At 37.6% G+C, this 8,912-nt stretch overlaps 1 long non-coding RNA gene across 1 annotated transcript; it reads left to right on the forward strand.

Annotated features, from left to right (window-relative positions):
* The first annotated feature begins 525 nt into the window (after nt 1-525).
* On the forward strand, nt 526-984 carry LOC115265097 (uncharacterized). Its single transcript, XR_009999032.1, has 2 exons — nt 526-866; nt 932-984. It is a non-coding gene; the product is annotated as an uncharacterized LOC115265097 (long non-coding RNA).
* The last annotated feature ends 7,928 nt before the right edge of the window (nt 985-8,912 follow it).

Consider the following 8,912-nt stretch of genomic DNA (forward strand, 5'->3'; position numbering starts at 1 on the left):
TGGAAGCCTGTTTAATAACATGTTTTGTTAGTTTCAATAACAACTTAATAACAGCGAATTTTGAAAATATTTTAATAACAAATTTTGATATGAATAGGTTATTGATAACAATCTGAAAACAAAATTTGCTTTTTTTCTGTTGCGGATAGGAACTCCTCCAAAGTCCCATATGCATTCAATGGGATACGCAACAATAGGATCTATTGTTAAATGTTTCATTCATAATTGGGACGCTTTTTTGTCGCAAGCGATTTCTTATCGAAAACAGAGAGAAATAATAGTTCTCGTTTATTTTCCAAACAGCTTACGATGAAAAACTACCGTCGTTTTGAAACCCTTTATTAGGTGGTTTATTGTTAAAAAGATTAATTTACATTCAAAACAAACAACCTAAATATTCTTGAGTGCTGCCACATATACAACACAAACTACACTGTAAATAAACGCACTGACACTGATAATCTCCATACAGCTTATGCAGGACTGTTACACACATTGAAAAATGAGAGAAATATGAGACGAAACTGATGATCAAAACAAACTTGAAGAAATACTCAAAAATTGTAAACACAAACACTAATGTAAAACACCCTGACACACACAATAACGTTGAAATGAAATATGAAAAGCAATGGTGGAAGACAGCAAAACAATGTGCCCGAATTCGACCAGCGCAGAATATAGCGGATTATCCGACGCACAAACCGTCAAACTTAGTCGGACCAAGTCGAAGTGAGTACACTGAGAAAAACGTGACCACGAAAATCTAGAATTAACTATTGACTCTTCCAGAAACAGACCATTTTTTCATATGACATTTTCACGTTATACAAAACCAATCTTGACGAAAAAACAGTAGCAAATCGGTAACTTAAAGTCAAATTATACCAATGTAACATTATTTTATAATACGATAATTAAACTATTTTAGAACCCTTGAAAAAGATCCCAAACGGATCGAAACGTCGGGAAAGATTTAAACAACTAGTTTTCAATTTCCTCCAAGACTGCTAAGCCATCTCCCAAAGTTCTATTATTACCTCATTGATTGACACATTTATCCTAGTTAATCTAAGTGGGCTCGATGCAGTGAAATCAATAAAAATAAAATGTCTAAAAAAATCAATGGAGTTCTTGATGACTTATTTTTTTTTTACATTTTTGTCGAAAATGTGTTGTTTGTCGTTGAATTCCACCAGTTGATCCAGAATGTTTCATAAAATGGCTAACACTCTATTACACTCTCTATTTTCGTATTCATACCTAACTGAAACTGGGACAAAAAAAAACAGGTATACTTTTCAAAGTGGTTATAAAACAAAAGGCTGATAAGTTGGCTCTGTAACGTAATGTCAGTAAGAAGATGAACTGATGACAAAATAATATTTTCTCTTACAGTTCCTCACGGAATGTTGTGAACAACGAAAATCTCGAATGGTGTAGTTTTGATTGCAAAGCTAGTTATGTTGTAATATTAATGATCAAATATTTGTACTAGTCTCAATGACACAATAATAACTGAAGTTGTGCTACAACAAAACATGTTATTGAAATGTAATTTAAAGAAAATATACCAAGAGCACGATCATAACAAAATAAGATTGCCCAACAGAACATGTTATGGAACGGTGATGACTTAATAAGTTAATAATAACAAACCGAGATATAAAAACATGTTTTGTGATTCCGTTGTTATTATTTTGATATTTTCCTCTGCTCGGGTGACTGTACTATGATCATGATACACATATTATGTGATACAAATAAAAGGTACACCACCATGCTACTATGCTATACACTAAGGTCATGTTTTTTACAGATTTTTTTTATTTTCCCCTGACACTACTTACTTTGAAAAATCATAACTCAAGAACGAAGCATCGTAGAAACAAAGTTTTTTTTTAGACAATTAAATCAAATTTTCTCAGAAATCCAAAAGAAATATAAACTAGAAAAAGTTTTCCACAAAATTTTCCACAGTTGCGAAAATTCGTAAAGAAAAGCCGGAAAAAACTATGCCCGAACTCGTGGAAAATTTTCGAAAAAATATTTTTGAGAAGGTTGAATCGCTGAAACTTTTGGAATGCACTTAATTTTCGTTCCGGAGTTATGGCTAATTTTGTGAAAAATGACCATATAATATAGGCTTACATGGTCATTTTCACATAATTGACAATAACTCAGTAACGAGAAAAAAAGTACAAGCTTATAAAATTACATTCCCAAAAATATTTTTTTGAAAATTTTCCCCAAGTTTGGACATAGTTTTTCCGGCTTTTCTTTATGAATTTTCTCAACGGTGAAAAATTTTGCGGAAAACTTTTTCCACTTCATACATTTTTTGGATTCCTGAGAAAATTTGCTTTCATTTTCATTAAAAAACTTTGTTTTTACGATGCTTCGTTCTTGAGTTACGATTTTTCAAAGAAAAGGCTTTTATGGCACATTTGGACATATTTCAACAAAATTGGCCATAACTCAAAAACGAAAAAAAAGTGCATTCCAAAAATTTCAGCGATTAAAGCTTATGAAATAACCTTCTCAAAAATATTTTTTCGAAAATTTTTCACGAGTTCGGGCATAGTTTTACCGGCTTTTCTTTACGAATTTTCTCAACTGTAGAAAATTTTGTGGGAAACTTTTTCCAGTTCATATTTTTTTTGGATTTCTGAGAATTTTTGCTTTCATTTTCTTAAAAAAAACTTTGTTTCTACGATGCTTCGTTCCACCTGAGTTTTCCGGGAAATAGGCGACTCTGAATTTTCCTCATTTTTTTTGTTCATATATCCATGAGCCCTGCCTGTGGAAAAAGTTTCACGAAAATCTGTGACTCTTCGGCCCATTTTGTACGATAATAAAAAAAATTGCCCAACTCTTAATGAAAGGATGAAAGGGGATTTATGAGAAAGGGTTGCAAGGTGGTTGAAGAGTGGTATGAAGTAGGGGCGGATGAAGTTATTTTCAAGGATATTCTAGGGCATCCAAGAACTTTCGCGAGTAAAGAGATCTGTGAGTAAAGTGTTCTGTAGATACGTTGTTTTCAAAGATATTCTAGGGCTACGAGTGTAATCAATTTATTGTTGCTATATTACTGATGCGGTGTAACATCCTACAGCTCCATGGAGCAATGTTCTGAAGAAAACTACTTTCCAAGAATGCTCTAGGTTATCCAAGAACTTCCGCGAATAAAGAATTTAAATAATGTGACTCTTAACAGTGATCCATAATGTGACCCAGAAAATGGTCGTTTGACGCTGTTATGGATCACTTTAAACAATCATTAATTTTTGCTTAGCTCAACGCAACATATTTTTTGCTGAAAATGTCAAAAACATAATGTCAAAACATAGAACTTTAAAAACCAGGTGTTTTGGAACGCAGAATTGTATTAATTATAATAATGATAGATCACCACTGAACCCTAGAGGCGTACCTCTTGCCCAGTATAGGGATGCGGGACTTTTTTATGTTTTCTTTTTTATTCCTATTGTAATATCGGGTACTCCATCAATGGAATAATCAATACACTACGTAGTTCAGCCTAATCAACGCAAATTTAATATATTTAATATGTTATTTTTTTAAGGAAAAATGACTTGCCATTATACTTCAAATGGTTCGCAAATCAAAAGTTTCAATCAAAACATATCCAACACTGCTTTCAAAGTCTCAATTTATGTTTTCTTTTATTTTTTATTGAAATTTGGAGGTCAAAAATACCACTAAGTGATCCATTACTGTGTACCCACGGTATCTGAAACGGTCTAACATCCTACAGGTCCATGAAGCATAGTTCTGAAGTGAAGTTATTTTCAAGGATATTCTAGGGCATCCAAAAACTTCCGCGATTAAAGGCCTTAAGATCTACAAGCGTAATCGATTGATTGTAGTTACATTACTGATACGGTGCAACATCCTACAGGTCCTAAGAGCATATTTCTGCAGATACGTTGTTATCAAAGATATTTTAGGCTCTCCAAGAACTTCCGTGAGTACAGGCCTGGAAATCTACGAGTGTAATCAATTAATTGTTGCTATATCACTGATGCGGTGTAACATCCTATAGCTCCATGGAGCATAGTTCTGAAGAAAACTACTTTCCAAGTATACACTAGGTTATCCAAGAACTTCCGCGAATAAAGAATTTAAGATCTACAAGCATAACAAATGGCTTTTTGTTACACACTTAGAATAAATTACAGTATTCGGTGAAAAAAATCACCGAAACTGGTCTGTAAACAAGCAAACTACAGTATTACGGCGAAATCGATGAAATTGCAGGAGAAAATCGGTGAAATCTAAGAAATCACCGAAGAACCGGTGAAATCAGACAAATTTACAGGAGACCTGTGAATATTTTACCGAACAGATCGGTGATGGGACTATTTTACCGTACTACTGTAAAATGCGTTTGACAACCACGCCGGCAGCTTCGGGCATCAGTTCTATTAGAATTTGCGCATCATCTCCAAGCAAGACTCTCTTGTACAGTGGCAGCAAGTGTGGTTCCTGATCAGAAGGTCATGTATTCATTCCCATCATCGACGTTTTTTATGAAGATATTGTTTTTTGTGCTCGCATAAAATCGCCGTAAATTTGTAAAATTTGCCGTACGTTCAGTGATATTGAGCATTCATTTGTAAACAAACATACCGAACGTTCTGCGATTTTTACGGTAAATTTGTAAAAAGTACCGAACGTTCCGGTAATTTTGACAGATGCATTTTCCTGAGATTTGCAGTACGTTCGGTGGTTTGAAAAATCACCGAACTTTTTACCGTACGTTCAGCTGTTGAGATTACGGTAAAATTTTACCGTAATCCGTCATTTTTTCTAAGTGTGTACATATCTGATACGGTCTAACATCCTACAGGTCCATGAATCATAGTTCTGAAGAGAAGTTATTTTTAAGAATATTCCATGGCATCCAGGAACTCCCGCGAGTAAAGGCCTTAAGATCTGTAAGCGAAATCAATGGGTTATTGCTACATTACTGATGCAGTGTATGATCCTATAGGCTCATGGAGCATGCTTCTGTAAAGAACTAGGCGCACGATTCTGTAAGCGTGTTCTAGGTCATCTAAGAACTGTAACATGTAACAACAATCCATTGATTACACTTGTAGATCTCAAGGCCTCTACTTGTGGAAGTTCTTGGAGGTCCTAGATCATCTTTGAAAATTATTTCACTACAGAGCTATGCTCTTTGGACCTGTAGGATGCTACACTGTATCAGTAATGTGGCAACAATCCAATGCTAACGCTTGTAGATCTTCAGGTCTTTACTAGTGGAAGTTCTTGGAGGACTAGGAACATCCATGAAAATTAGTTCTTTACAGAAAAAATGGATCATGGACCTGTAGGATGGTAAAACGTAGCAGTAATGTAACAACAAACCATTGATTACGCTTGTAGATCTCAAGGCCTTTACTCATGGGAGTTCTTAGGGGGCCTAGATCATCTTTGGAAAATAGATCTCTACAAAACCATGCTCGTTCTGCATCGTATCAGTCATGTAAGAACAATCCATTGAATACGCTTGTAGATCTCAAGGCCTTAACTCGCGGAAGTTCATGGAAGACGTAGCATATCTTTGGAAATGAATACTCTTCAGTACAATGCTCAATTGACCTCTGAGATGTTACAACGCATCGGTAATATATCAAGAAACCATTGGCTATGTTTGTAGATCTTCAGGCCTTTACTCGCGGAAGTTCTTGGAGATCCAAATTGGAGGTCATGTTTGAAAATTATTTATTCATCCATTTCTTTTTTGGAATTTCTCTCGGGAGATTTCTTCAAAAGTTTTCCTATGGATGGGTATTGCCTCAGGAGTTCTTTTGAGATATTTCTGTTGGACTGCATTCTAGGGATTTTTCCAGGACTTCCTTTTATGGATTTCTTTAGAAGTTTTTACTTTCTTCCTTTCTTTTAGTTCATTCACTGGGGAAATCCTTAAAGGCCATTATTGGTAGAATTCCCAGGGGGAATTTCTGGTATGCATCCCTGCTTAGTACTCGCATGCTCACTGTTTCGGGTACAGGTCTCGGAAGCTGTTCCGAAAAAAAAAAAACAGGTGATCTTACACAATAAGTCTCTGGTGAAATTAATACAGGAAGTCTTGAAAAAAGTCTTGATACCATTGTCTGGAGAGAATCTATATGAATAAAAATGGAATGGTGTTTGTATGCGAATATGATTATGCTTGGGAGCGAATGAATTGAAGCAAAAAGTTCTTTCTCTGTTGCATTCGTACAGGCTCTGACGTGTTCGTATTAAAAAAAAATTATTGAGAAAAGTGACCGGGAAGGCAAATCAGGAATTGCATTTTAAGGGCATTGCTCTACATAACTGCATGTTAAAAAACGTAGTAGTCAGGCAGTACGAAGGTTGCCGGGACAGCTAGTTTTAGATTAAAACCTGGAATACATCATCATAATATAAGAACTGAAAAAATTCTTGGCTTGTAGAGCGTGCCTGGTGTGATGGTTAAAGTACGTGACTATCACGCCAAGGACCTGGGATCGAATCCCATTCCCGACAAACTCGCAAACAGTGTTGGTAAAATCACACTCAAAGCGCACTCACGAACCGCTCCTGCGTGATCCAACTCGCACGCGATTCTGAATAATTTTCTCACGCGCGAGGTTTTCATGCAAAATCTCGCTCTCACGAGTCAAGCGCCGAAATTTCTTTCGCTTGTAAAACGAATCCAAATCAATTTGAATGGCATTCAATGTTATTGTACGCTAGATTTGATGTTTTTCTATCAAAAAATCCTAAAAATTTCACTGTAAATAATTAACACCAAGAAATAAAGCAATGAGTGGAATAACGAGTTAACTCATGCATGATTTTTTCGGCGATGAGTTTAGCGAGTCAAGAATCGCGCGTGAAACAACTCGGCCATGAAATTTGAGAATTTGAGTTTTTACCAACACTGCTCGCAAAATGTAGGTTCCTCGATGAACCCTTCCAACATCTCTGAAGGTTGCTCTGTAGCAGCCATTACACCTCTCGTCTAGGCCATCACGATCCTGTGGGCACCTGACAGAGACCCTCAAAGCATGCCTTTTTGCATGCCCTTATCTCGGTCTTCAGCACGGCTTTTGCAGCAACGAACATCACCCGCCGTTCGTATCGCTCTTTCTTGATCTTTCATCCAGAGCACCATAGGTACATCACTCTATGCCTGATCCTAGAGAACTACTTCGGTGCTCGAAGATCCTCTACAACACCGAGGAAGGAGAGATGAGTTACAATGTAACTGCGGGGGTTCTTCAGGGCTTAATCCTATACTCTGTACCATGGAACGCAGTATGCGGATGAATTGAGGAGCTTTCGATTGGTATAAATCGTGGATGACTTGATGAGGTCAAGAAAGCTGGAACTCGTGGTATTGCTGTGTGCATTCAAAATGCAAATATCAAATGCGGGACCACCAAATGCGGTAAGATCTTCTAACAAGTAACCCGATGTCAGTGGGAGTTTTCGAATCCTAGGTTGGCGGTGATATTGGCTATGGTTGCTACGTTGCCTTTGGTAACATGTGTTACCGCGTTTGAAGCGCATTTGGGCATCGTTTGCATCTTGAACGCACACAGCAATATACAAGGCGCTCATGGGCAGCAATAATGTTTTGAAAGTTAAACCTTTACCGAGCTTTATTACGCATTCGGAAATGGTCAAATAAAGTCTAAAATCATTGGTATGAAAATTTTGTATTATCTTCTACAACAATCACATGTTTGATTTACTTCAAATGTTCTTCCATCGATACTGAATTGTAGCGCCCAGAGCAGTTGAAGGACGTGAATCTTCTTCTAGTGATCAACATTCCTCCAGATTACCATTACACAATACGGCCAAAACTGTACAAGTTGTAGAAACTTAAGCTATAATTTTTATCCAATACATAACAATATCCGATATTCATTGTTCCCCAGACCGGTCTATCATAAAGTGTCCTACTGACAGACACAAAAGAGCACAGGTAAAGTTATTGCACTCGGACAGGCTCAGCCGTTCGATACAGAGGGAAATCCGATTTCGGGATGTGTTGTCCGATCCAAACATTGTAGATAGGTACCACCAGGGAAACTGGTACAACTTGTTGAATATCCTCCGAGCCAGTCTGCGGGGAAAACGGTTTTTTGATGAACCGGTACATGCATGTATGTTGGTATGTACCAACCAGTAGTTCAGAGAGCCAGCAGACTAATCAGATAACATGAACCATGGGGATGTTGTTGTGTGCATCTCGTGAAGGGCCGTCGTCGTCGTCGTCGATCGGACACTTGGACAGAGAAGTGGATTGCAATCGGATATTGGTGGCAACAAGAGAGATTGATAGCAGATCTGGGAATAGGATCGGAACGGACAGGGATGCGAAGAATGGGGAATGGATAGAAACAATCACCCTTCCTTACTTGCTCCAGCGCCAGCAGCGGTAGCACCTGAGAGATACAATCTATCTATTCCATCGTCGTCTACGAGTACGGAATGAATAAATAATCCGATACCTGAAGGTTGTTTTGTTGAACACAAGGAGAAGAAAAGGGGGGCCGAAGAAGCTGGAGACGACGCTTTTGGGAAATGTTTAGATGCTTGCTAGTAAACGGAAGGCGCTTTTAGCCCAACCCGTTTAACGGAGATGGACTGAGCTGCTGCTACTGGTAGGGCACAACAAAATCTTTTCCAAGGATGGACTATCACCACCCGGCAGTGGTAGAGTTAAGCATGTTGATGCGTTGTAATCCATTTGGACATTGATTAAACATGCATGGAAATGGCTAGGGCTATCAACACGGGTGATTGGTTGGTTTTGGCGGAAATCGGATGGAAGATCAATTGAGATTGAAGTAGGAGAAGTCGTTAGGTGGTGCCGCAAATTTAGGGTTTCTCTAACTGTA

Source organism: Aedes albopictus, chromosome 3 (genome assembly GCF_035046485.1).
Source record: "Aedes albopictus strain Foshan chromosome 3, AalbF5, whole genome shotgun sequence".
NCBI lineage: Eukaryota > Metazoa > Arthropoda > Insecta > Diptera > Culicidae > Aedes > Aedes albopictus.